Raw genomic sequence first — 27,903 nt, 5'->3', positions numbered from 1 at the left:
AGCAATTTATCATTTTAATGAGCAGAGTGTGAGGGACAGGCTGAGGAGGGGCTTCCAGATCACAATCGGAAAGACAGACGTTTGGAGCCATTTCATTACTTTGAATCACATTTTCAGGCGAGGCCACAGTAAAACACATACCGAATGAGCTCCAAAGCTCCAGTGCCCACACTGAGAACGTTTCATAAAGCGTTTTCCTAGGAATCCTACGTCCTCCCGAGAGGCATCGGGATGAAAGTAGTCATCTCCATAATTCAAAATGCATTTGAAGTGGAAGCGTACATACATGCGCTTCATATTTTTGAAGAAACCCCAAAAGGTGGCTGCCTGTGTGCCTGGTAGAACAACTAGCTTTTGATCTGGTCTCCTGACACACAGATTCCATTACATTTGTCTGGAATTAACAAGCTGAATACTTAGCTCTTGCTTCTTGGTACAATAAAGGCCTGCAGTTCCTCTCCTGGAAATGGAATCCTGCACATTCTGTGGAGCAGGGGTGTCAAACTCAACCACTAAAAGGTCCATATTAAAAAATCAACAAATCCGTGGACCGGATGTTTTTATTTCATATTTAAGTACCATTTGCTATAATCTGAACTGGCCACTGTTTATTCCGAATATAGGCAATAGGCCATTTTGATTACTGTTTTCTTCCCATGTGCCAAACACAAGGCCGGGGGCCAGATCAGGCCTGTAACATAATTCTATCTGGCTCGCAAAATTATTTTCATTTTCTAATAATCTAGCCCCTTTCACAATGCGCTGCACTACAATCCCCAGCATGCACTGCAGCATAATGAGCATAATGTAATGTGATTTAACCTATTGTAATGTGCATAATGTTGTGTACTGTAGCCTATTTATTTATTTATTTATTTTTGAATATTTCAAGTATTCATTATGTAATATTTCAAGGTTCACTACAACTGCCTTTATTTTGATGTTGGTGTTTTGGTGTATTTTGAATAAACAATGTCCAGCTCAGGTTATAGCAAAATGTTATTTAACCATCAAATAAAAACACAGACGTTCTCTGGCCCACAGATTTGTATAGGTGTTTTAATATGACTTTAGTGGTTGAGTTTGACACCCCTTGTTTACCTGGTGGGGACAGTTTTGGTGGATAGTTGTTAGGAGTTTGATTTTCTTTATATCTGTTAATATTTTTTTTTGGAAGCTTCTGTTTTCTCACTTATTTTACTTTGACTTTCCCCTTCTTTATGCAAGTGGATTATATTATATCTAACCTACTCAGAACCGTCTCCTGAAAAATTAATTACTTGTACTTAATGGCTGTTTTGACTGGAAATGAAATGAAGAGCAATCTGTGCACAGTACTGTACAACAATGTATAATAAACATTATTTTTTGATGTCCACATGTACAGCAGGCTTTTATTGTAGAAAGAATTCCCATCTTTACATTCACAACAAGACATCGCAAAGTTTTGGTCCTGTTGTTGGAATATTAGCCTTGGCATTGCTTGGTATTGGACCGAATCTCTAAAAATGCGAGTCCCGTGTTTACGACCTCCCTGACTGCATTTAAATACTCTGCATTCCTTGTTTAGATGACAGCAGAATGGATGAGAGATGACTTCTTTTTCACACTCCCTGCTCAGTCCCGGTCCAAGCGCCCTGATTAAATTTTAAAGAGCTTTAATTAAGACTGCGGGCCCTTTGATCTCCAGGTGCCTGAGGTGCTCACTGTGTCGAAGCTTTATTTTACAAAGCGCTTTTCCTGGCCTCTCTCATCATCTCAAACGGCAAAAATGCCACACTTAATAGTGAGCTTCAAAGGCTTTAGTACTTATGAAATGGTAATCGAGGCAATCAAAATAGTCATCACTCATTGTCATGAGTACAGAAAAATTAGTGACATGACTGAGGAGCCGCCTTGTGCGTGGCTGCTTGTTTGCTTCTCCAATCAGTCCTTCTCTGTAAGGTGTCCTCTTAACGTTGAAGTGTGGTTGTGCAAAACAAGACTTAACTCACTTCTCATTGACAGGCATGAACTGAAGGTTTGGACAGTCGATGAGCCCTTTATATACACGACATACGCCAACACACCAAAAGTTTGTGGACACCTAAACATCACATCCACATGTGCTTGATGAACATCTCTTTCGAAAACCATGGGCATTAAAATGGAGTTGGTCCCTCCTTCGCGGCTAAAACAGCTTCCATTGTTCTGGGAATGCTTCATGGATGGCTGCAGGGATTCGCTTCCATTCAAATCACAAGAGCATTGGTGAGGTTGGGCGCTGATGTTGGACAAAGAAGATCTAGCTTGCAATCAGTGTTCCAGTTCATTCCAAAGGCATTTTATGGGTTGAGATCAGGGCTGTGTGCAGGCCAGTCACCTTGTTCCAGACCAAAGTCAGCAAATCATGTTTTTATGGACCTCGCTTTGTGCACGGGGACACAGTCATGCTGGAACAGGAATGAGCCTTCCCCACACCGCTGTGACAAAGGTGGAAGAAAGCAATTCTCTAGAATGTCATTGTGTGCTGAAGCATTAAGATTTACCTTCACTGGAACTACAGGGCCTAGCCCAAACCATAAAGACAGCATTATTCCATCTAGGCTGCATAAAGTCATGGCTTGGCCTCTGTTGGCTGGGCCCCCCCACCCAAAAAGCACTCCCAACCCCTACCAAAGCAAGTTTGTAAATTCTGAGTTGGAAATACAGCCACAGCACACACTTTCAGTACATTAAAAATAAAACCAATCTGGTTTATGTAAGATATTCTAGGCTCATATTTACTTCAGATGTGCATAATGTTACAAGTTTTTTGGCTGCTTTTTAAAAATGACTGTTTTGTAATGCTTAATATTAGTTAACACAATTTTTGATATGTGCATATGGGTTTACACAGGGGTTAAATTGAGACTTCAGATAGGGGAAGCCATATTTTTTCCATGGCTATCAAAAATGTGGGAAATAAATTATTTAATTGATGTTTTATTCTCAGCACTGACATCATGAAAATGTGAATAAAACTAACATCCTACAAAATGTCTGTCTTTTCATTTACTTTGTCAGTTTTACATCAAATGAAAGTCACACTAAACTGTTTATGAGGAGCCTGGCCGCTTCCTATTTACCCTGGTGCATCAAAAACGTAGAAGTAGAAGGATGTATTTCACTAAAAAAAGCAACTCGCTTGTATGTTTCCAGTCCATCAGACTGCCAGATGGTGAAGTATGATTCATCACTCCAGAGAATGTGTTTGTACAGCTCCAGAGTCCAATGCTAGAGTGTTTTACACCACTGCAGTTAATGCTTAGCACTGCACATGGTGATCTTAGACTTGTGTGAGGCTGCTCAGCCATGGAAGCGCAATCCACAAAATTCCCAATGCACAGTTCTTGCACTGACTGCTTCCAGAGGCAGTTTGGAACTTTAGACTACTAGAGAGTTTAAGCAGTCAGCGTCAGTCTCTCTCTCTCCTTCTCTCTCTCTCTCTCTGTGCTGCTCTTCCTCTGATCTGCTGCCACACACAGCTCAGAAGAGCTAACTGCGGCTAAACCCACGCTAATGCTAATTTGGCCTCATAACAACCCTTTCTCCCCTGTATGCTGACTCATACTGAGGTAGAGTCATCTCCATTTAATGTTCATAGCTTATGCTTGTGAAAACCTAAAAAAAAGTACTAACCTGCTACTCATCCTCTCCTCAACTCGAGCTTTTAGCTGAAAGCATCACTAACTGCTAATCCTCTCCCTGACCGAAAATACACACTCAGCAGAATATTCACATTAAAAAGCTAATCATGTTCATGTCTGTCTCACACAAACTCTAACATGATTCCTAAATTCCCTAATTCCAACATGCTGGTTGGATTAGAAATGAAAATGAATGACAGTGAGGTTAAAATACAGATTTAATAATTGTCCGTATGCATTTTAACATAACCCTTCTTTTGTATAGCGTTCTCACTGTAGGGAACCAGAAGTAATCGGACAACTGGCGGCTTAGTTGTTTCTTAGCCAGCCTTGCTTGTCGCTGACAAAATGTGCAAGTTTACGATAAATAGATAATAAAATCATACGAGTTTTACTACTGTCACACCAGCAAACCTTTTCACCATAAAACCCTGCATGCACAAGAAGATGTAGAAGTTACTAGGTCATAAGCCAGTTTGCATTTGCTCAATTAAAAAAAAATAAAATAAAAAAATAAGAGTTTCATGTTAGAAGAAAGAACCTTATATAACTTATTAACCTTCTAAGAGCTTATAAGACTTGATTTAAAGGGAATTTAAGGGACTGTTTTTCACCTGCCTTTAAGACTCATTTATGTAAATGACCTCTGTTCTGATTGGCTGCCCTGTATTGTGCTTCATTCATAAAGCAGTCCAGGCTGAAACACTCCTTATAAATTCAGCTTGAATGGGCGGGGCTACACTGGCATACACTGAATAGGTATATATGCAAATACCTTTGTTTTCAAGACATCGCAAAAACAGTGAATTCAGCACTGGCTGTTTTTGCAGCTTAGTTTTCATATATGGACAGTATGTTTTAACTCCTTTATACCAAAAAAGTGAGAATATTTTGTTTTTCTGTGATACAAGCCCTTTGAAGCATAACGACTTGTGTTATTCTATAGTAATAATAATTATTAGAGTATCATCACAGATCATTTTTTGGTATATAGCATCATTACTGCTCAGATAGTGGGATATGTTTTAAATTTCAGTTCATGCTCCTCAGCATGTCGCTGCATCCACAACTTGCCGCTCAATTATTTTAGCTGTATATACTGTATATATGTACTTCAGTACTTGACTGTAACTCTACTTAACTCTCATTGCACATCTTTTATATTACTCGCAGATTGTTTGCATACTGTCTATTTTATGTATATATGTATGTATGTATAATACATATAGTGTATCTTTTTCTATCTATACTTTACTGGATTTAATTTTAAGTTGACACCGGATCCAAAAGAAATACATCTGGTATACTTGATGAATAAAGATTCTGATTCTGACTCTGAGGTCAGTACCAGTAAAGGAGACCATGATGAGCTTAAAAAATCAGAAGAACTCAGTCAGAGACTAGATGTGACACAAGCAGTGATTCTCCAGTGGGAGCCAAATTCAGCCTGACTGAAACAACGTAAAATCCTGATCCGCAGTGATAGCAGAGCTCGCCTCGGTCAGTAAGTCTGGACCTCATAACCTAAGAAAACCCCCTCCCACAGGCCCCTCCCTCTTTGTGTCTCCTTGAGACCGGGACATGGGGAAAGCTCCTGAGACAGAGCTGGCAGTGTTCCAGCCTTCTGCGCCACCAACATTTCCATTGATCAGAGCAAATGGAAACATGTCAAGTTACCACGGCAACTGGCAGGCCAGCGCAGGGCGGTATGGGAGAGAGAGAGAGAGAGAGAGAGAGAGAGAGAGAGAGAGAGAGAGAGAGAGGGAGAGAGAGAGAGGAGCTGTTAAAGAATCTGCCCAGGGACTGGCTATAGAATGATGGGTGGGACAATAGAGAGAGAGAGAGAGAGAGAGAGAGAGAGAGAGAGTTATGGGGGCTTGATCACGCCCAAAAAATTCATGCCTTTGTCCAGACCAGCTACCTTTTATCCACTATGTGTTATTCTCACGAAGGTCTACAAAGCTTTAGCGTAATATATTTAATGCTAAATGATTATTTAATGCTCTGATCTGAAGAGAAATGTGTGAATAATGATTTCTTGTCAACTTAAAAAAATATTTTTTGACAACTTTATAAATATATCTGTATTACAAAATAAAGTACTTTGCAATTTTATCTTTTTATTGCAACACATTAACATGCATTGGGTTTTTTTTACTTTATATTTTGTTGTTTATGGTTCAGTTCCTTAGAAGTTAGTAAAGTAGGATTTTTTTCTAATTAAAAATGCAAAAAACAAACAAACAAACAAACAAATATCAGCACTGATAAACAGATATGTGGACACACTGTGGTAAAGAGAATGGCAAAAAGAAAATTATTGATTTAAAGAGAATTCTCCAGGAATTCTCAGAATTGTTTACAATGGTGGTGAAAGGAACTAGATGTCTGAAGTGTTTAGTGTCTCGAAAAGCTCCCTCACAGAAAATGATTACACAAAATGGCTGCGAACATGCAGCCTGATGATACATGATTTTATGATAGTTTTGAGATCAGGTTGTTACCTAAAACATATTTATAAAAAATGGTGGGGAGGTAAATATAGGACACTGTAAAGCAAACTAGTACCCAAAGAAAAACAAGTAACTACTGTTTCACCACGTTTTTCCATCTTTTAAATTGTGGCCCAGAGGCAGCAAACATGATGTTCCCTCCACCATGCTTCACTATTGGGATAATATTTTCATGCTGGTATGCAGCACCCGTTTTATGCTATATGTAGTGCTGTTCTTCCTGAACTATTCAACTTTAGCTTCATGCACAAAACATTTTCTCTGTAGAGTTTTGGTGTGTCAAGGTTCACTTTTGCAAGTTTCACACATGCAACCATGTCTTTTTTGGAGAGCAGAGGCTTCATCCACAGTGTCCTGAATAGAGACGTTAACCATTTAGCTCTTACTCAAGGGTCTTTTTTACTTCATTGAGCATTCTGTGTTGTGCCTTTGGAGCAATCTTGGTTGGCTGCCCACTTCTAGGGAAAGTAGACACAGCACTAAATTGTCTCCATTTACACACCATTTGTCTAACTGTAGACTTATGAATACCTATACTCTCTAACCCTTTCCAGCTTCAGATGCTTCTTGTGAATAACAAACTAAAAAAATTCAAGTACCTCTAACCCACACCTCCAACCTCATTTCATTGTTTGGACTCCAAGTTAAGAGTTAAGTGCTAACTCCTGACTCCAGTTAGCTTTTATCATTAGCCTAGGGGTTCACATACTTTTTCCAACATACACTGTGAATGTCTGAATGATGTATTAAACATGTGGAGAAGAACAATACATTATTTTTTTTGTGTTTGCCCTTTAAAATATGAAGACGACTTTAAACATAAATGGGTTCACACAGAAGTTCACTGTATATGAATGCTGCTTATCTACATGATGACTATGGCACACAAATACTTATGGACATGGTTTGAGGCTGCTTTGTGAAAAAGCCTAAGGTTTATTATATCTGAGACATCTATGATTCCGTAGTAGATCATTTGCTGCTGCTACACATTTAATGATGTCCAGTCTTGCAGTGCTAGCACGCTGTGAACACATTTCTCTGGAAAGCAGAGCCTTCAAATGTCAAGCAGTGTAACGGCAGCCAGATTTTTTGAGGAAAGACTAGCCGTGGTTGGGTGGGAGGGCCTTTGATGGGACTGCGCCTCGGCATGCATTCACCACAGCCTTTGATAGTGCTGACTGTTTCATCTCCTCCTTTAAGGCTCACAGCTGTGAACTAGCCGCTGTGAGAGTGCGGGGAGTTGCTGCTTGACAGGGAAAGCATTATGGGTAGCCTATAGAATGACTTACAGACATTAAGCCATTCTACACCTCAGGATAAATGGTACTGTTTCTGCCAGCACTGTAGTGGTTGATTCAAATGCTTTTACAATGGCCTCCCTGCTAGAAAATCCAGCGTAGATCAGCATGGCTGGTCACTAGCAAAACCAGCGTATGTTGTTTTGAATGCTGATATGCTGGTCAGTAGCAATAGAAGTTAATATACTGGTCATTAGCAAAAACAGCATATGCTGTGCTTTGGATGTTGGTATGGTGGTCAACCAGCATGACCATGCAGGGTGACATGCACTAGACCAGCATAAACCAGCATGAACTCTCATATGAGATAAATCAACAGCAAATATTCCATTCTATCTGCTCTTGTAACCCTGTTATTTAGATTCATGTAACCTAAACAACATCCCACAGTCTGATAATGGCTGTATTTTGCATCCTGCTATAAGACAATTTAATGGTAGGGTTAGACATAATCATTGCTGGTTGCATACTTCATCTGTAGGCAGAATGGAGAGATTTCAACCATGCAGCGGTACTATATTTATATATCGTTTAATAAACTATTATAATTACATCAGATGTCCAAAGGTATCCATACACCTGTTCTAACTGGTGAATTCAGCTACTGGACACAGCAGTTGCACATGGGCCTTAAGGTCACCATGCCTAGCCAGCGTCAGCCAGAGGGGCATAACACCCCCCAGCATCAGCCCGTGGAGCTGTGGATCTGCGTTCTCTGGAGAGATTGAGCTCCATCCGACACCTTTGGGATGAGTTGGAGTGGCATTTGTGATCCAAAGCTAATCATTCAACATCAGTACCTACCTGACCTCACTAATGCTCTTGTGGCTGAAAGCAATCAAATCCTCACAACATTTAGTGTAAAGCCTTCCCAGAAAAGGGAAAGGAAAGGCAGAAAAAGGGAAAAGCACATTCTTTCTATGACAGTGAAAAATAGCATTAACAAAGCAGGACCCTCCCTTATGGCACAGGTGCACTTACACAAAGTTGCCACTAGGTGGAGAAATTATCCACATAATATTCCTGTTGTTACGAACAGAGGCTGCAGTGTTAAATAAATAAATAAATAAATAAATAAATAAATCTGGATGGTAGCAAATTGGGGAACACAGTCAAAACCGGTTGAGGCAAGAATTACGGGAGAATAAATCACATTTAACCAAATATCTCATTTTTTCATTTTTTTGAGCAGCGGCTTCTACGCAAAATCTACGCAAAGCTCATCAGCCTTTCATTTTCCCCCAAAAACGCCCACCCCACCACCTCCATGAGGGGGCGTCTAAAGCTCGCCTTTCATCACCTGCAGGGCGGATGAAAACACACTCCCCATACATCAACACTGAAGTCCACACACGCACACACCCCGAAACGACCGGGTGCTGGACAAAAGGGACACGACCCACTGTCCATGAGGAACCGAGGCGGAGGAGGAGGAGGACTGCGCTTCTGGAGCTGCGCTCAGTCACCGCGGCTCTGTCCCGATCCGGCTTGTGGAGTGTGATCGCCCAGAGGACACCGAGCCCCACGCTGATGGTGCTGCACGTTTGATAAGCCACACCACAGGGGAGAAAACAACACACACGAGCCACTTAAGCCATTTTACCCTTGGGCAGCAGCTGGGGAGAATCTGGACACTGCAGAGTAAGTCCGTGTGGTTTTATTTCCTGGGTTGAGACGGACCCTTCTTTTTGGGGAGAGCTGCATTCTAGTGCCACACCTGCAGGATGAATCCTCTCATCCATACGAAGCTGAAGTTAGCTTCTCGTTCGAATTTCCCGTTCCACCTTAAATGGTGCAGCAGTTACATTATAACTGCTGCACCATTTAAGGTGGAACGGGAAATTCGAACAAGAAGCTGGCGAATAGGCAACCAACTTCAGCCTCGCCTCATCTGAGCTATTCAGCTGCGTGTTTAAGCGATGCTCCGTTCCTCTTCAGCCTTTTTGCTGTTGAAAAACACCGGGATAATCAAAGCTTTGGGTTCAATTTGTTGTGTCTGGCGTGATTTTGAATTTAGTCTAGTCCTCTACTCAAGATTATTTGTGATGGATGGAGAGAGGGAAAGGAAAAGCATTCAGAGGGGCAGTAATGGCAGCAATGACAGGGGTTCATGTGATCCATGCAGCTGTGTTGAAACTACAGGCCTGCAGCCATGAACTTTAAGCTACTTTCCCTTTCGAAATGCCTCATTATTCACCCACTCCGGGATTTCCATGTTGTTTTCTACCATTTCTGAACCCTTTTATACTAGTTTAGGACCTGCTCTGGGTGGGCAATGGTCCTACACACTTAAAAAAGATGGTTCTTCAATAAAAGCAATGGTCCATGTGTTCAAAATAGAACCATTTCCATGCTTAAAAGCTTCTTTGCATGGTGAAATTGTTGATTGATGGAGAATGTGTCGTATATGCTTCTACCTAGAACCCTTTTGAAAATGGTGCTATGTAGAACCATATACAGCACATTCTCCATCAATCTGGAGAACCATTTCACCATGCAGAGAACCACTGAAGCATGAAATGGTTCCATATGCAACTCATGGTTCTAAATAGAACTATTTAATTTGCTAAAGAACCCTCGAAGAGCCATCTTTTTAAAGTGTGTGGTCTAAAAATGGTCTCTGCTTTAACATGTAACGTACACTCTTAAAAATAATGGTTCTTCAAGGATAGTCTAGTAAAGAAAATGGTTCTATATAGAACCTGGAACACTCAAAGAACCCTTTGCAGGATTAAAGGGTTCTTTGCATGGTAAAAGGGTTCTTCAGAATGTGCTGTAGATGGAACCTTAATGAAAAGGGTTCTATATAGCACCAAAAGGGTTCTTCTATTGTTACGATGTTAAACTTGTAACATGAGAAGAACCCTTTTTCGTGCTATATAGAACCATTTTCAAAAAGGTTCTATACAGAACTGTCTACAGCACGTCTCCATCTATCTGAGGGAACCATTTCACCATGCAAAGAATGCTTTAAACATGCAAAGGGTTCTTAAAGTGTTTGTAGTTCTGTATAGAACCAGTTTCTTTACTGAAGAACCATCTTTTGTGTGTAGGCTGCCAGGTGTTAAGCGTTTGCGGGCAGTGCATGTGTGAAGGTGGGCCTTACTGCTGACAGCCAAGGAGCAGCTCCAACATGGCTGGGGCTGATGAGAGAAAGACAAGATCTCTAGAATGTTAACTGGTCCTTTATCATCATCATCATCATCATCATCATCATCTTTGCTTTCATTGCTGAGGGAAGAAACGCTCCACGTGGTTGTCTTTCCACAGCAGGAATCCACCCTATAGCTTAGTTTTACCAGTCCACTTTTACTGTACTGGCTTTTAGCCTCAGATCTCACTGGCGCTGTAGATCTTAGTGGCATAGTTTCATGGTGTGAGATATTGTTGGGAAGAAGTTTAGACTGTTAAGAAGATATTTAAGAAATTTGGGTTAAATATCCCTCCCAATGTAGATTGAATTCACTTTCAGTTGTGTTCAGCTGAACTTCTGTGACCACTGTTGGAGTTTTGTAAAGGATGGTTTGGCCCTAAATCTAGCAGTTCATAGTACTTTATTATGTTATGTAGTATTCTGTAGTAGTCCCTCAGCTTTGTTGGTTTGACAGAATTCATGATTCACTAATCTGACTGTTAGCCACTGATCTAGAGGCTCTAGTGGTGATCTAGTGGTGCTAGCCAGCATTAGTGTAGATGTAGCACTAACCTCAACTGGTTGTCAATGTTTTCTCTTTGTTAAAGGAATAATTAAGCCACAATTTCAAATAGCCTGCCCCCCAAGTATCCACCCTAGAGCACTTGTTATCTTTAAAAATTTACATCCACCTTCAAGACGTATCATAAGAAGGGGGTTTCATATTCTTTAGACCAAGAAATCTCACTTTAGAGACTACTGTAGCACAGCTGTAAAAAAGCGATTGGGCATATTTTCAACAGATGTGGCAATGTAACATTTTTCAGTTTTGGCTGGAGAGTCTCTCTAACACAAGGGATTTGGTTGTTTACCGAACAAACCAGAGCAAATGGTCACGTATCATGTATCATTTGCAGTAAGGGATCTATGCTTCTGAAGTACTTGGCTGGTCAGAAACCTAAACACATTCCATGTCCATCACCACAATGCACTGTATAGGCCTACTCCTAAGCCAAAATGTGAGCTCGTTTTGAAATCTTGGAAGTGAAATCTGCATTTCGCACACCTTTTCTTATCTATTGGAGTCTTCATGGCAGTCACTTATGGCTTCTGTGGATGTCGGCCAGAGTCGTGAGTATTCCTATCACTAATGGAGAGGCATGTGCTATCCGATATGGGCAGGGCCTTTGGTTGGGATTCCTGGAGTGACTACTGGGCTGAGGTGGTTTTAGCCTCCCTCCGAGCCTCTCTGAGGTCTAGCGCATTGGGGTAGTTTTGTCTGCTGCTGCAGCCTTTCTGTAGTCTCGCTGGGGACCCATGTAGACTGGGTCATTGAACTCTTACTGCATACTGTCCTCCTGGGGGAAATACACTTTAAAGACACCTTTGCGAAATCATTGTGAATGATTTTCAATAAGGCAAATCATAAATCAGATTGTAATGTCAGCCAGTCAGCCCTCATCAGGTAGTTGAAAGCCTTGCATACTTCCCAAAAGAACTAGTGCTGTCACATCTGGGCTGGTGGTCATAGCTAGATTGTGCATTGAAACATGGAGATATCTTCTTGCCTGCTTGCTTTTACCTGTGAGTGATCTGCACCACATCAAACACTTAAGACCTTCCCAGATAAGGGCTTTTTCTTTCTTTAGGCTAAACAAGTACATTGGGTTGAAGCAAAGCATGGTATACTATATATGGCTCTTAATGATATATTGAGTGGAAGCTAATGGCTTAAAACACTGTAGTGTTCTCATAATGCGCTTTATTGTCATTGACCGTTTGCAGGAAGGTCAAGTGAGTTGTTTGTGTTATCCTCATATTGTATGACTTATTCTTTGGATGTGATTTGTGGGAGAGGTCTCCATAGAAACTGCCAGCGTTCTTCCGCTTCAGTGAACAGTGTTGTGACAAACCCCTTGAATGGTCACTTAACTGAAAAGCTGGACAAAAATGTTCAGTGCGCTCTTTATATAGGATTGTTTGCACTGAGGCACATTTGCATCAGAAATGTGGACACTCCAAAAAAGCAGGTCAAAAAAACAAAACTCTTGAATCTTATGGTGACCTATATGCTCATGTTGCAGCTTGTTCTGACACAATCGGGTGGTCCTCAGAGAAGCTGGTGACATAGTGCTATGCAAACGTCAAGACCAGTAAGAACGGCCATTCTGAGAACATTAGATATTTGGTAATCCACTTACAGGGAGAAAGTCAAATAAGTGAGAAAACAAGTCAGGAGCTTCCAAAACTAGGGTTCAAAATTATTACACAATATAGAGAAAATGGGACTCCTAACGACTGTGCAAGACCTGGCAGACCACCATCAAATGAAAATCAAGCTCCACTCTTGCTTCACATCTGAAAAAAGCCACAGATGTTTCTGTCCATCCTTCCACTGTGAGAAGACAACTCAACACTGTGAGTCTGGAAGGATGTGCAGCTGTCAAGAAGCCCATACTGAGAAAAGGAAATAGAGTCCAGACCTCATAGTTTGTAATACCTTGGATTGTAAGAAGCCAAAAGTGCAACCAGATTATAAGACTGAACTTTTCCTGCCGATTTTTTGTTGAAAACTATCTCCTGAAAAGAATGGAAGCTGTAATAAAGGCCACACTAAGTGCTGAAAATGTCGATATTATTGTTGACTTCTTGAGGCTTCTATGTAATTTTCTGTTAAAAGTGTTTTGGCTTTATTCCTTTCACTGAAAAATGAATAACTTTATGGCCGTTTTGACTGGAAATTACATCAATGAATGGTGCTTTCTGTCTTTTCTACTGTACTCCATATGTAGATAAAAAAGGGTTACTAACTTTGTCTGAGGTGTAAGTTATGGATTTTCAATGCTATATGTGTTGATTAGGGTAGACAATTGGCTAATATTTGCTTATAACACATGATCAGCCATTCATTATTTATTTTAATTTTAGCTGTTTTATTTTCATTTTGCTGGTACATGAATGTATTAGGCTACCCTCCAGTCTATGTGTTCCATAGCAGTGCGTTCATATAGTCCACTAACTTTGAGCTTTGAATAAAGCCAAATAAACGAATGTTAATGTCTTTGCTTGTTGTTTGTCTTATAAAACTTGCCAAAAATAAAACTGGGCATCATCTGACAGTAATACTGTACACCATTGTTTGGCACTGGTGGTGGATGGCCTGTGTTAGTGCTGCCTCTGGTTTCATATCTCATACTAGCAGCCACAGTTCACCTCTCTCAGAGGCTGAATGGGTTTCCATGGTCCATCATTCTAATGTAAAGGAGGACTATGACTCTATTGGACTACTGGTTCCATTTATATGCCTGGACCAAGGTCACTGTGCAGTGTTGAGCCTGCAGGCATATGTGTCTTCAACAGGCGTGTAAATCAGTGGGTGGAAGGTCTATTACTTGATGCCCCAGGGCTTTGCTGCAATGCATTGGCAGTGAAGAGTAGTCAGCGGTGGTTATGTTACATTGAACAGTGCAAAACATGAACATTAAAGGGTCCAGATCATAAAGAGCCTAATTTTCTTGACTTTTTTTTAAAATAAGAGTGTGAAGTAGTGCATAAACATTGTGTAAATTTCAAAGCATCCCGATCTGTACAGGCCATTAATGGAGCAAAGATGCAAAATCAACCCAGTTTGAATTTATTGTTTTAGTGATGTCACAAAATCCAACACATTTACATACATCCACCTGTTCAGCTTACAGTAGTTTAGCCCCACCCTTTCACACTGAGGTTATAAGGAGTGTTTCAGCCCAGGCTGTTTTTGAATGAGGCGCAATGCATGGAAGCCAAGCAGAATAGAGGACATTTACATGTATCAGTCTTAAAGGCACAGTAACAAAAACAGATTGTTTAATAATTCTAAAGGATAAATTAAGGGAATTTGGAAGGAAGGTTGGAAAACAGTCATGTAGAAATGAATTATGGCACTTTTTGGTACAGAAAACCACACAGACCTCATAAGTGGACCTCAGGAGGGGGGGAACAAAATAGAAGAAAAAAGAAAGATACGGGCTCTTTAAATTGGGCACTGTGTATTCTGTGTATGGACAATCACCAATGAAAGATACTCGTTGAACTTAATAGTATTTCTTTGCAGACTCCAGGCAAGCATGCTGACAGTCATATGAGGCATTAGCTACTTTACATAGTGGTAAAGGCCCAGTATGCATCTCATGTGATATGACCACAGGCCCCTTCTTCTTAAAGGGGCATTCCACTGATTTTTCAATTCAACTATTCAGTCATTGAGATATAAAGTCATTCAAAGTGATTTGATATTAGATGCTCCATTTTAGAGAAATTTACCAGCTCAGATTTCTTTACCCTGGTTGTGACAGGAACCAGGGGTTGTGATGTCTTCAACATAAATATAGCCATTTTATTTACAATCCAAAATGACCAGTTAACCTCTATGTGTCTTCTACGTTTTTATTTGTAATGATGGTCAAATGGTTGTAAATCTTTGGGGACTGGGACGCCTTAAATGTACACCATGAATGGATTTTAATAATCTTATCTCAAAACTATAATAAAACAATGTCTCAGTCATCAGGCAGTGTATTCATAACCATTCAATGTGACAACTTTCTGTGAGGGAGCTTTTACACATCTTTTAGACGTAAGACTTTCTGTAGAACAGAACGTTTCACATCAAATTCTCTGAATGACTTTATTTACCTATTAATTATGAATTATGCTGATTATGCCAGTGTTGAAAAATAAGTGGAATTCCCCTTTAAAACCTAATTCTAATAATAATAGAGTGCTGACATCTGAGTAAGATTTATTCTGTTAATTTGTGGATGACATTATTAGGGGACGGCTCATTAGACTGATGGCGCTTGGCTCATTGTACTGCGCTGCTGGGCTGTGGAGTGGAGAGAAACACAGGCGCGGCATCTAAATGATATTGAAATCATGATGACCAAACAGTTTAACTTCACCCAGAGCATCAAGTTCACCATAGTATTTGCTGAACATGCAACCAAGTAGTCTATTTAACCACTGACCGAATGCAGCTGCCTGCATGCTGGGTTTGCCTAAGTTCATTCACTTCCTTTTAACCTCATCTTTCTCCACTGCAGCCTCTGGGGCTGACAGGTGTGAGCACATGTTGATCCAGTTGTTGGAACCAAAGGAACGCAAGTTCATCCTGTTCGACGCGTCCACTAAGTGACCCTGACTGATTGATTTTACTACAAGCCTTTTGATAACGTTTGCTGGTCACACACATTGTTATTCTCTAATACTTTAAAGGCCCATATTCTATTGTTTTAACACTAAAGTCCACTTTTGTGGGTTTGTGTACTTTCGTTTTATTTATTTTCTAACCTCTCTTTATCCCTTAGGATTAAACAGGCTGTTTTTCTTGCTTTGCCTCAAAGACTACTAGTATTATGTTCTTGTGACATCACAACCATGCCGAATTCAAAGCAGACTGTTTTTGCAGTTGCCACTCTGATGTAGTTGATCAGCCAAGACATTTTTGGAGTCCAAATTTTGCTGCTTATTTTTACTTTTTTTGCTGAAGTTACAAGGCTAATGTTGCTAACAAACACTAAAAGTCAAGTCACCCAAATCTTTTCTGTAAATACATCCGTCCTTTTAACCTATTCAAAGCACATCCAGGGAGCATCCATGTCTTTGTTTAGGGCACAGTATGAGTTGCTATGAGTTAGCTGAGTGCTGCAGTCAGCCATTTTAAACAACTTTTGTGTGCTGTGCTAAAAGCTGACTGAAAATATACGTTTAAAAAAAGAAACAATAAAAATCATGAATGTAATCGGGGCTTCGTATGCTTATATGATGTGTGAGCACATGAAGGGGAGTCAGAATCTGTGAGAGAGTCAGAATTTGGCACAACATCCTTGTTGTTTAAAATGGCTGACCGCAGTGTTGAACTACATGGTAAAGTTTTGAGCATTTTTATAGTTCACAGGAAATCATACTGGGCCTAAAAGCACATCTGCAACTGTGTGACCTTAAAAATGTCCTGGATGTGCTTTGAGAGAAGTTTTGGAGATGTAATTACAGAAAAAATTGGGTGTATAGTCGAGTGTTTGTTAGCAATGTTAGCGTTGTAGCCCCAGCACTAAACTATAGAAGCAAAATTACTCTAAACATTTCTTATGTGACTGACTACAGCAAGGGTAAGTAGAAAATTTTGTTTTTCTAGGGATGCAGCGATACTACTTTTAAGACCTAAAACGAGCAGAGATACATGTTTTAGTACTCGCCCATACCAAAACCATAATAAGTAACCTACTTAGAATTAAGTACTTGTTGGAAAAAAGTAAAATGTACCTTGCCAATTTAGTCATTAAATTCTAGCTGATTTGAAATGAAATGCATTAGCGAGCTATGCTACATTTTTTACCATGGATCAAGTACTGTTGCAGTAGAGAAGAGCAGGTTTTTCCCACATCAGAAAAGCGCTTCTTTACAGCTGTAAGTAAAGTATTTTTCATAGTTTTGATCCTCATCTGTCTCTTTCACCAACACTCTCTGTGGCACAGTGACAGCAGGAATCACATCTGAGGCTAATGCGTCCAAAGAGTTCCCTTGTTGAGTTTTGCATCTTGTTCTTTACATTTTTTGGCTGGTTTAGCTGTAGTTGAATGTCTTCTAAATCAAGACATACAATGTGCGATATTAGAAATCTTGTATAGAATAGAATCTTGCAATTCTGTTCAGTTAAACAGAGTAAAGTTGGCCTAGATGGACTTTGGTAGCAAATTTGGACTTTTTTCACCTCCGTTTTGTTAGCCTACATTTGTTCACACGTACTGGGGAGGTGGTTTTGATTGTGATTGTATGTGTTTAAAAATGGGCTAAAATCACACAGTGTAGTCCTGGCAGGAATTTATCAAGACAGCATGTTCAAAGTGACCAGTGACTTTGTGTCCAACTGCCACGGCATCAGCAACACTTCTCTGTATGAGCAGACTCTTGTCATTTTTTCATTAGATCGGTAGCATACACTCGGCCTACGTCACATGGCGTTAGGTGGTATTGGATGTTGGTATTGGTGTGTTTTTTTACTAGTGCCAGCACATCATTATGGTATTGGGCCTGACACCAGTATTGGTACTGATGCATCCCTATTTTTTTCCATCAAGTGGGCCATTTAAATAAAATATGTGCGACTGCTAACAGCGTTTAAAAATAGATGTACTAGAAGTCACCATGAGTCTTGAATACTAAATGCTACTAATTAAATTCAATTACCGCCTTCCTTTTTTGGCTGGGAGCTAATAGTTAAGCGATCAAATAAGAGACAAGCAAGTAACGAGAGCGTACATTAAGAAGAACTTTGTCCTCACTGTTTTATACCCAGTCTCTCAAATTAAGATTTACCCACAGACTGGTACATTACAAGGTGCTGCTCCATTATAGTAAATGCCACTGACATATTGCAGCTTATCTACACTCAGCTCAACCTAGATAAGCAGTAGTGTTGTGATACTGAGACTTCAGTTTTGCTCAGCCTGTTTTAATATAGTTGACACATTCAAGTGCAACCTGAAGACGTTACATACTAAAGGAATTAGCTGGGTGGTGGTTCATGTACGTGCAGCATTGTTGCTGTTAATGGGGCTGTTTTAAGAGCTGCTACAGTTTTGGGTGCTTGTAAAACATGAGAGCGAAAACATGCAGGGCTGTCCTTTCGTGCTGTGATTTCCCCTCCTCTTTTAAGTCTTTTTGGGCCATTAACACTGGCTGTATATGGGTCATATTAAAGGGACCATAACCTACTTTTTTGTATTTCATTTTTTACTGAGGTCTACTTATGAAGTTTATGTACTAAAGCAGACAATTTTTTATCCTTTAGATTTGAGCCTTTTTTGTTACTGTGCCTTTAGAACTACTATACATGTAACTCTTCTGATTGGCTGTAGTGAAACACCCATTATAACGTCAACAGGAATGATGAGGGCTAACCTGCTGGTAGATGTATTTTTTTGTGATGTAACCAAGAACAGTGAATTCACAATGGGGTATTTTTTGTAGCTTAACTTCCATATATAGTTGTATTCAAATATTTGGGTGCTCCACACTAAACTTTTCAGAAAAATGCCATATTTATGTAAGTTTGTTCCTTGTAGAGGATTTATATATGTTGTATTTATATTATGTATTTATTATCAGTTAGAAAATCAATCAAATGTGTAATATTATGACTGTATTTGGCATATGACCTTATACCTCGTGAGTTGGAGGGTGAGTGGCACTTTAACAGTGTTCCTGTGCTGCATCAAACTTTTTCATTTCAAATTCCATGATTTATTCCATGGCCAATTCCATGAAATTGACTTTTTAACATATTAATGCCAAATAGGCATGATGACAAATTTGGCAAGGCCTCATAGAACAGTAAGCATCACAGGCTTTTCAGAGCCTCTTTTTGTCACATGTTTGTCACTTCTTCCTCCAGCACTCTCCACACTCTTCCTTATCCGTGCTCAAAGCAGCGTCTTGTAGAAATCTGCTGAAAGGCATGAAATTAACTTACTGTGAAAAGCAAGAAAGAAGTGAGAAGGCAGTGTTCAGGTTGGCGGGCCAGCGAGAAGTGCTTCTCAGTTGAGTGGAAAAACATCTGTTTTAGCTCACTTGCGTGTCTGAAATGATTTCTAAAGGCAAAAGAAATGCCATGAATTCCTGCTTTTCCAGGGGCTGTTTTTGACACGGAGAACACAGAGCATTGATAGAAGCTTAATTGATGGAAGATGCTATTAATTTAAAAAATGTGGTTTAAAACCTTAAAAGCACTTGAGAATAATGTTCTCTTTGGTTACATATGTTTCTCCATGACCCCAGGACATGTTTACCCACTATGTTTGTGAAGGGATTTTCGTGAATTAGCTGTTTTCTCCTGCTAAAGTTGAAGTAGCAGAAGCTGTAATCACTGTGAACAAACATAAAGAGCTCTGGTGTGGTGACAGTTAATTTCTCATAAGCAGATTTCAGCATTTTGATTTGTTTTTCTAAATTTTTAAGTTTTAATTTCTTCCGTCTGTGAGACTTTTTATCTGAGTGCTCAGCAAAATTTGACAGACTAATAAATAGAACTGTTCTGTTATGGTGGTTTTATGTGAACTTGGTCAAAATCGGCCCCATGCCAGCATTGTTCCTTCGGAGTCAAGATAAGAGCTAAAACTACTGAGATAACTGTAGATCAGGCCTGGCATCAGGACCGCTCTTAGTGGGGCAATGCCCAACCAACCAACCAATCATCATGCCCCACTATTTTTGACATGCTTCTATAGTGTCAAGTGAAACTAAACTTCATGCTGCATGTGTCCAGTATAAAAGGCTGCATAGGAGGGTTTGCATACATTATTCGTATTGGTTACATGTTAGGAATGTGCTGTATGTTTTGGCAAGATAAATCAGCCGACTTTTGGTCATTTGCTGTAAATGTGGCCTTCCTGTTGATTATCTCCTTAATGTGTGGCTCCTTTGGACAGATCTACTATAGTTTTCTCTGTAGATTTTGTACTTAAATACTTGTTTCGAATACTACCCTTAAAAATTTCATAATTAAGCCATTAACTTTTTCAAATCAAAATATTCCATATTTCATTTTTGTAATAAATAGTTTAGTCCCCTTTTATGATGGATAGCCTAAATATGCTGTGAGGGAGATGAGCTGTTATGTCAGATAAGGAGACAGGATTTTTGCTGACCTAGATAGCAGCGACGTGTTTTCATGGTCAGTTTAGCTGGTTGACTGAATGGTTAGCCGAGTTCATGTTACATTGCTAACGTAGTGGTGCAAGTGAAATAACCTTGAAATGGCAAACATGAATCTCGTTCAAGATTGAGGATTTTATGAGTTAATTTTTATACTAGATTAATACAGATTTATCACTCTTCACATCTTATAGGAATCAGCTAAACTGTTAGCTAGCCTGCTGTCTCAGTTTGTAGGTCTGTGGCAGCTAAACAAGTGACAGAGGATGTTCATCCAGAGAACTTGTAGAGAGGTGAATTACCACTCTGTAATGTCTTCCAGGTTTCTCAAACGCTAGAGGGCGCTCCCGAGCGAGTCCAAAATGAATGAGTTAACATGAAGCATTTGAGTAAAATCATAGTTTATAAATGCTTAAACATTTTTAAGATAAAAGAATACAATCATTTCCTGAACACAGAACAGCATAAAACATTTTAACACCACTGTTATATTTCTGAGAGCTTTTAAACTTGAGTTTAAAAAGGCGCCTCATGTACGTCCTATGACCAACAGTGAGAGTTAACAGCTAATGAGCTGCTCTGCTTGCCCGCCAATCAGAACTCAGTAGCAGTAATGCTAGCATCCTGCTGCTGTAGAAACAAGCAAACATACAGGTAAGTTTTCTTTACTTTTTTAGTGAAGTAGATCCTTCTACTTCCTAAAATGAAAGGAAAATTCTGGACAGGGGATTAGATAGAAACTATTTTAAATTTTTAGCCGTTAAGCTCTTTTAACCCCCATTTATTGAGGACTTGGTCACGGATGCCCTCTGCTGTTTTTCAGTCATGTTTTTTGATTTAACAAGGGAAATAAGAAGCGGCCAGGCTCCTCATAAACCAGCTCTGGTTCAGCCTCTTCACCTGAATATCAACCGCAGCCAAACAAATGAACATGTGTTTGGCTAACTGTCTTTGTTTCACCGTTGTTTGCCATTGTAACGCCTGCCAGAGATGTTAATGATTAACCTTTTAAGTGTTTACACACAAAAACATAACACACAACTCCACTTCATTTTAACTGATAGTGGCAGAGCCGTTGTGTAAAGGGATACAACAGAGATGAAACCATTCTAAATGTAGTTTACAGCACAGTCGCAACTAGAATATTTAGCCACACGTCACAGTGCTAAGCTAGGCTAAAACTGAGTCTTTTAACATCATGTTTCTTCTGTTGAGTGTAGCCTTAAGCTGTAGCCTACAAATGTGTTTGTTAGCTAACGGTTAGCCTATGTCATTAGTCCCATAACAAAAAAAATTAAAAGTTGCGAGCTAACAACTTTATGTTGGTTGTTGTTTAAACTGTGAATATGAACTTCAGGCTAGCCACGGTCAGGCCATAAACCATCACTGTCCAAAGAAAAAAAATGTATCTCCAAAATAGCAACTTTACAGGAGAAAGCAAAATTGTTCTTAGCTTTCAATGTAAGTTAATATAAAGAGGTTCTATTCTAAATGATTTGTGGGTTTTTCTAATCCATTCATCATAAACCTTTCAATGGACATTGCTGTGTTTAAATGATGTATCAGAATTGACAAAAATGGAGGCGCATGTTTTACTTTAAACAGCAACTATATGTTTGTTAACTTGGGCTAATAATATGTGGTAGATCTAAGTAAGTACATACTACATTACGTCACTGTCATGTTATCTTAAGCTGCGTCTTTTATTCTATAAAGCCTAAAGCCTTGTTTAAGTAAAACACAGTGCTGTGTTTGATGTTTGAGTCTTGTCTGACATTTAGGATTGATGGTTAACACTTAATGCTGTGGCTGTACTGCAGGTAGACGGTATTTTCCATTTGCACACTTTTAATATGCTTTCAAATCTTGATGTACATTTATTACGAATGGGAATCGCTTTACGCAAAGTGTACTTGAACAATGTACTGTGGCACAGTAGGGACCTGATGGCCAGACTAGCCCTGAGACCCTGTTGTTTGTGCTAGTTGAGCATGTGGCAGGTGGGGAGTTAGCATCTGAATGCTGAGCTGAATTTGCACGTGCAGACTGAAAGTATGATGTAGAACAGCGACATGGTTTGTGCGTCTGTCAGTGACTGTAGACTTTTCCTCTGGAACACAGCTGAGATTCTTTCTAAGACACGACATATTTCATAGACAGCCTTATCCAAGAAATGAGAAGCACTGTTACCTCTTATAATCTTCTTGTGTATTGTCTTTGACGACTAAAACACAGACTTTGGCCAAAGAACATGCGACTGTAAGCTTTCTTTTTTCAGGCTGTGGTGTTAGCAAGCTAACAAAATTCAGTAGCACAAAGATTTAGCAGCTCACAGAGGAATAGAGGAGCCCCTTCACATAAGCTAATGAGCTAATCCCATGGGCTAACTGGTACAGTGTTAGATGCTAATGAGGAGATCTCCTTCTACATGAGGTATTTTCTCCTCAGTGGCTGTGCTAATTTGTTAGTTTGTTAAAGAAATACCTTTTTTACTGTTCCTGGTCCCAGCAAACATCAGCTAGAGTAGCTAATGTAGCCTAGTTAGCAACAAAACTACACTATTACTGCTTTCTCAGGCATGTCCTCGATAACCCATCATGTTAAGGCACTTGTGTTTTTATATTAGCAAAGGCTAACAGCTAAAATATTACCATATGCTAACAGCTAAAATGAAGCTTGATTTCACCCAATTCCTTAATTCTCAAGTTCAGAGGAAAGAAATATTCTAAATGAGATCTCCTCTTGATCTCAGGTACTTCTCCTAGACACAGTTAAGTCCAGTTTGAAATCAGAGTGAGACTTTAGCCATTTTGTCCTGTTTCTGAAATTTGGCTCCTGAGAAATTAAACTCAGATTTTCTCACTTTGATCAAAATATTGTCACACACACGCGGCTTAACTCTTTAGTGTCTGACTCGTCTCGCCCCAGTCTCCATAAGAAAAGTGTAAGATCTCATCTTCATCTGTTAGTGCTGAAGGAGAACTCATGCTTTTCTCCTTCGTCACCAGAACTTCTCACAGTGAAATGCTTATGTTAGTCTCTTCTTTTCTCCTAAGGGGGGTTTAGGAGAAACAATTCAGAAATCAGTGATCCGTCATTAATATAATATTGAGATCTGCTTTATTTCTAGAGACAATCTTAAAAAAGAAATATTTAGTCCTATGGGAAAACTACTGAAATTCTTTGCAATTTGGTGTATATAATTTCTCCCATACACTAGGAGTCTCCTACCTCGTCCAGCGCCACTTTTTTTTTTTCGTATAATACTCAGGGTAAACATCCACACAATGATATTGGTATATCCTATACAATTTGGCAGTCATATAATTTACACGTTACTAATCTACTGCTAATCTACACATTACTAAATGCAGCTCAAACAGGGCTTTAATCAAATACAAGCAAAACTGACATATTATAGTCCTGTTAAAACAGAAGACATAAAATCAGCCTTTCATTGAACTGTTAGCCTGTATATTTCTTTTATTTTCTCGTAATAAAATGTAAACCAAATACTGATTTCAGTATTTGAATACTGACACCTTGAACAGTTAACTGTGCTCTCGAGCGCCTGTGGGCTTACAGCTTATACAACTATACAACTTATATGTAGTTGTCAGTTTCATATATGCATTATTTCTTTATAATGTTAAACAGTGTCTGTCAGAAGTCACCCTATAGGCCTAACTTTTTGCCTTGGATGGCCAAACTGCAATGTTTGTGGAAGGCTTAGGTGCAAAAGATTATATATATATATATATTATATATATATATATATATTATATATATATATATATATATATAAATTGCCCCATAGCCATGTTGGAGGGTAGCCCTGGTCTAAATATATGTAAGGGCTGGGTGATATGGGTACATTTCTTTATGATGATATTTAACAAATGTATCACAGCCCCACTGTATCAGATGATATTTAAAGCTGCACCAAGTAACATTTGGGGATTTGGAGACCTCTGTGGTGAAAATGTAATTGCATGCAACATTTTAATTGCAGAAGAACATTTTATAATGTCAAATGTGTTTTAGACCCCTGCTTGAGCGGATGAATCTTATGATTGCGAGCTCGTTGAAAGAGTACTCAAAGACTCAAAGGTGGATGTGAATCATCCACTATTGTCATCATATCTTCATCAGTTTAATGTTGTTTTTGATTTTGAGACCCAGTTGTTGACCTGGACCTTGTTTATGAGTGTGTTTGTGTCGTTAATACATAAAGATGTACAATGTGGTCCGTTGTGTCTGTGAAATCTGACCAGACACATCTAACTCTTACATTATTATTTCAGGTTTTACAGGGCAACTCGCAGCAGTGCATAGACACCATATTTTAGTGTGTTTTTCCTGGCTCAGTAATGCTACTTCTTTCAATTTTAACAAAAAAATTACATAGTGCAACTTTAAGCTAGTGAAATGAATAAGTTAGCATTAATAAAGGTAATAAACCCTTACTTTCTGAGTACTGCTACTCTATAAATGAATGTCTTACAAACCTGGCATAGCTTGTTTTAATTGGACTGTTCTGTTTTTTCCTCTTCAGCATAAAAGGGAATGTCTTCAGTGTTACAAATGTTAAAAAATTTAATATTTATTTAAGACTTATGAAGTTTGAACTGACAAGTAATATGCAGAAAACAGAATTTAAAAAGGTAAACACAACAGAAAAATCAGGATTTAATGGGCATTATATCATGAGCATATTCCTTATCTATCAAATGTATTGTTAAAATATCGCTAATACTGAAAGGCAGTATTCTGTGCTATAATGCTATATTGCTCAGCCCTAATAAACATTTGGATAAAACATGCAGTCAACATGAAACATTACAGTTTGTCAAGCAAGCTTGTTTCATGAAGTGTGTATTGTGGTGCCGGAGTGACCTCCCTGTGCCTGATGACCAGACTAGCCCTGAGACCCTACCATTGTTTCTGCTAGTTGTAGCTAATAAGCTGTGACAGGCGGGGAATTAGCGTTCGGACGCTCCGAGACATATGATCTTCATTTCCTGAATGAGTCCTAGTCTGCAGCTGACTGTCTCTCAGAAGAGCAGAATGTAGCCAAGATGCTGACTGCACCAGTGGACGATGTGACATTACGTAATATTCAGTGCGACGGCTCTGACCCACTAACCCTCAACGCGTCGCTGCAGAAAAAGAGCTGTGCTGTGTCCCCTGTTTGCTGTTGGGGTCCTGAGTGGGCTCGTTTTTGTAAGGGCTGCTGTTTTTGCTGTGGCAGCTGTGTGCATTATTGAGCTGGCCGGCCGAGCTCTGCGGTGTTTTGTACTGCATCCTGTCGTGTCATCCCGGGAGTGAAATGTGCTGAGTGAGCGCGCCTGAGCCAGCCAGCCTGTGTGTGTTCTGCATCAGCCAGGCGCAGCTTAGCGTGACGCTGATCGTTAGCACCTGATTACAGTCAGATAGGGCAAGCGCTGAGGACCGTGAGCGCTGAGGCTGGTGCTAAGGGTGCCTGATCGTCTGATTTTCTTTTCTATCCAGTACAGGTCATTTTAGATGCAGTATTCTGATACCAATAGTGATACTCAGTGGCGTTACTGGGATCTTATGGACCCCAGTACAAAAAAATGAACGGGCCCCTCATGTGAAAATTGCTTTCAATTAATTTCTGTGCCACTCCACCCATTAGCATCTAATGTTACCCTATATGTTTACACTATTTTAAGAGATCTTGCACTAAAAATGTGTTTTTTAAATGGTTAACTCCTCTTGGAAGGCTTATTATGATATAGATATTTAGATTTGTTGATATAGATGATATAGATGTATAGATATGATATTTACAGATAACAAGAGGATAGCAGGCCACTCTAAGCCTGCTTATGGCAAAGCTGGCAGCCCACTGGCTTTTTGCTCAGCGTTTCCCGTGCGACCAGCTCGTGGTTGAGCAGAGTACTAGACACAATGCTAATTTTCATTGCTTATCTTCCACTCACATTCCAATTTACTTATTTTTCCTTCATGTCTTTCCTTTGTTATCCTTTGCAAATTAGTTTTGGAAATAGTTTTAATTTAGCACAGGGTCAGCAACAACATTTTCAACAAAATCATTTTATATTAGGCCTAGTCTGTAATTTTTCTCTCAGTTGTTTATAATACTTGATAATGATATAAGATTTAGAGTGAGATAGACCTTATATGCAGGAGAATAATCTGGGTGGCCAGAGCATGGACCAGCAGTGGCTTTGACAGCCAGCCAGGTACTGACCTTATCAAGCCAGTGGACCGACATATGCTGCTATTTGGGTTCTTATACTCCATATATGAAAAAAACGGTGTAATATGATGATTGTGTCAAATGTGTTATTACAGCTGTGTGCAAAAGTTTGGCGCCCCTGGTCTAGAGCTGAACAATTTTGGGGAAAATGTCTAATCAGCGATTTTTCTGCCCAATATTGTGACCGTGATTTAAGTTATAATTAATAATTAATTTCTATAAATTAAGGTACAAGCTTGTTATTTTGGCCAAGAGGACCAGAATATTGAATTTGAATGCTGGCAGTTAAAGCTGGTTAGTTGTGGTTGTTTAAAGTGTTTAATTGCTTTTGACTGGTCTAACTCATCTATAGTCAATTCACAAGCTTCGTGTAATCATGTTAAATTTCCCCACTTAAAGCTTACAACAATATTGTTAATAATAAAGGCTATCATTAACATTGCAGCCCCTTCGATTTGAAAATTGAACTGTCAAATTGCGATTTTGATATAAAAATGATTAATCTTTCAGCCCCACCCTGGTCCAGTAACATGTTTTGTTGATTTTCAGTGTGAAAGTCAACAGAACATGTCATTCAGCCAGGCGCACTGAGACTGTACGACTGTATGTGTACGGTGTGTTAGATAAAGACAGGACACTGATTTGGATGCAGCAGCATACCGAGAATAGCGTCGTAGTGCTTTATTCTTCTCCACACTCATTCACGCCTGTCTCCTGTTTGTACAAGTGGTGTGTGTTATATGTAGAGTGGTGCTGGGAGCATGTGGAGGGGGGCATTGGATGGGAAACACATGGCGGTCTGCAGGGTGTCGGGGAGCAGGGCAGGGCAGGGGCAGAATCCATGCATTCCTCTTCTCCCTCGTGGTGAACCTCCTCATCTTTCAAACGATCTGACCTTCCGTCCCTCCGAGTGAGGCTGGAGTCCAGAGGCTCAGACAGCCTGTCTGGAGTCCTTTTAGGAAACGTACGGCGCCCCCTTACAGAGAAATGGGAGGGTGGTGTGCGCATCTGTTGTTGTTAGAGCAGCAGGGTGTCAGAATCCTGGTCTGGGATCAATTTTGTTCTGCCTCCTCTAATGCAGTGATTCCCAGTCCTGATCCTGGAGATTCCCTGTCCTGCTTATTTTGGTGTTTTCCCTTTTATTAATATATCTGGTCCAACCACATGGTCCACCCACAAAGGCATTGTTTTGTAGCTTTGAGCACAAGCAGAAAGCCTATTCAACCTACTGAGAGATCATGGCGCAGATTCATGTTTTGTACGCATGTGAAGGGTCACTCGGCTTCCATAGATCAGGCGTAGGTTTTTTGTCATGTAGTCTACGTTTTTTGGAATAAACGTTTGGTATGCT

General features: G+C 39.7%; 1 protein-coding gene across 3 annotated transcripts in view; it reads left to right on the top strand.

Annotated features, from left to right (window-relative positions):
* Positions 1-8,768: 8,768 nt before the first annotated feature.
* Positions 8,769-27,903, top strand: part of palm1a (paralemmin 1a) — a 61,490-nt gene continuing 42,355 nt past the window's right edge. For all 3 annotated transcript variants that reach the window (XM_036586023.1, XM_036586022.1, XM_036586024.1), the window contains exon 1: positions 8,769-9,123. The gene's annotated coding sequence lies outside the window, so the exon portion shown is untranslated. The remainder of the gene's footprint in view (positions 9,124-27,903) is intronic.

Source organism: Colossoma macropomum, unplaced genomic scaffold (genome assembly GCF_904425465.1).
Source record: "Colossoma macropomum unplaced genomic scaffold, Colossoma_macropomum, whole genome shotgun sequence".
Lineage (NCBI taxonomy): Eukaryota > Metazoa > Chordata > Actinopteri > Characiformes > Serrasalmidae > Colossoma > Colossoma macropomum.
Note: the sequence above shows the minus strand (reverse complement) of the source record. Positions and strands in the feature narration are given on the sequence as shown.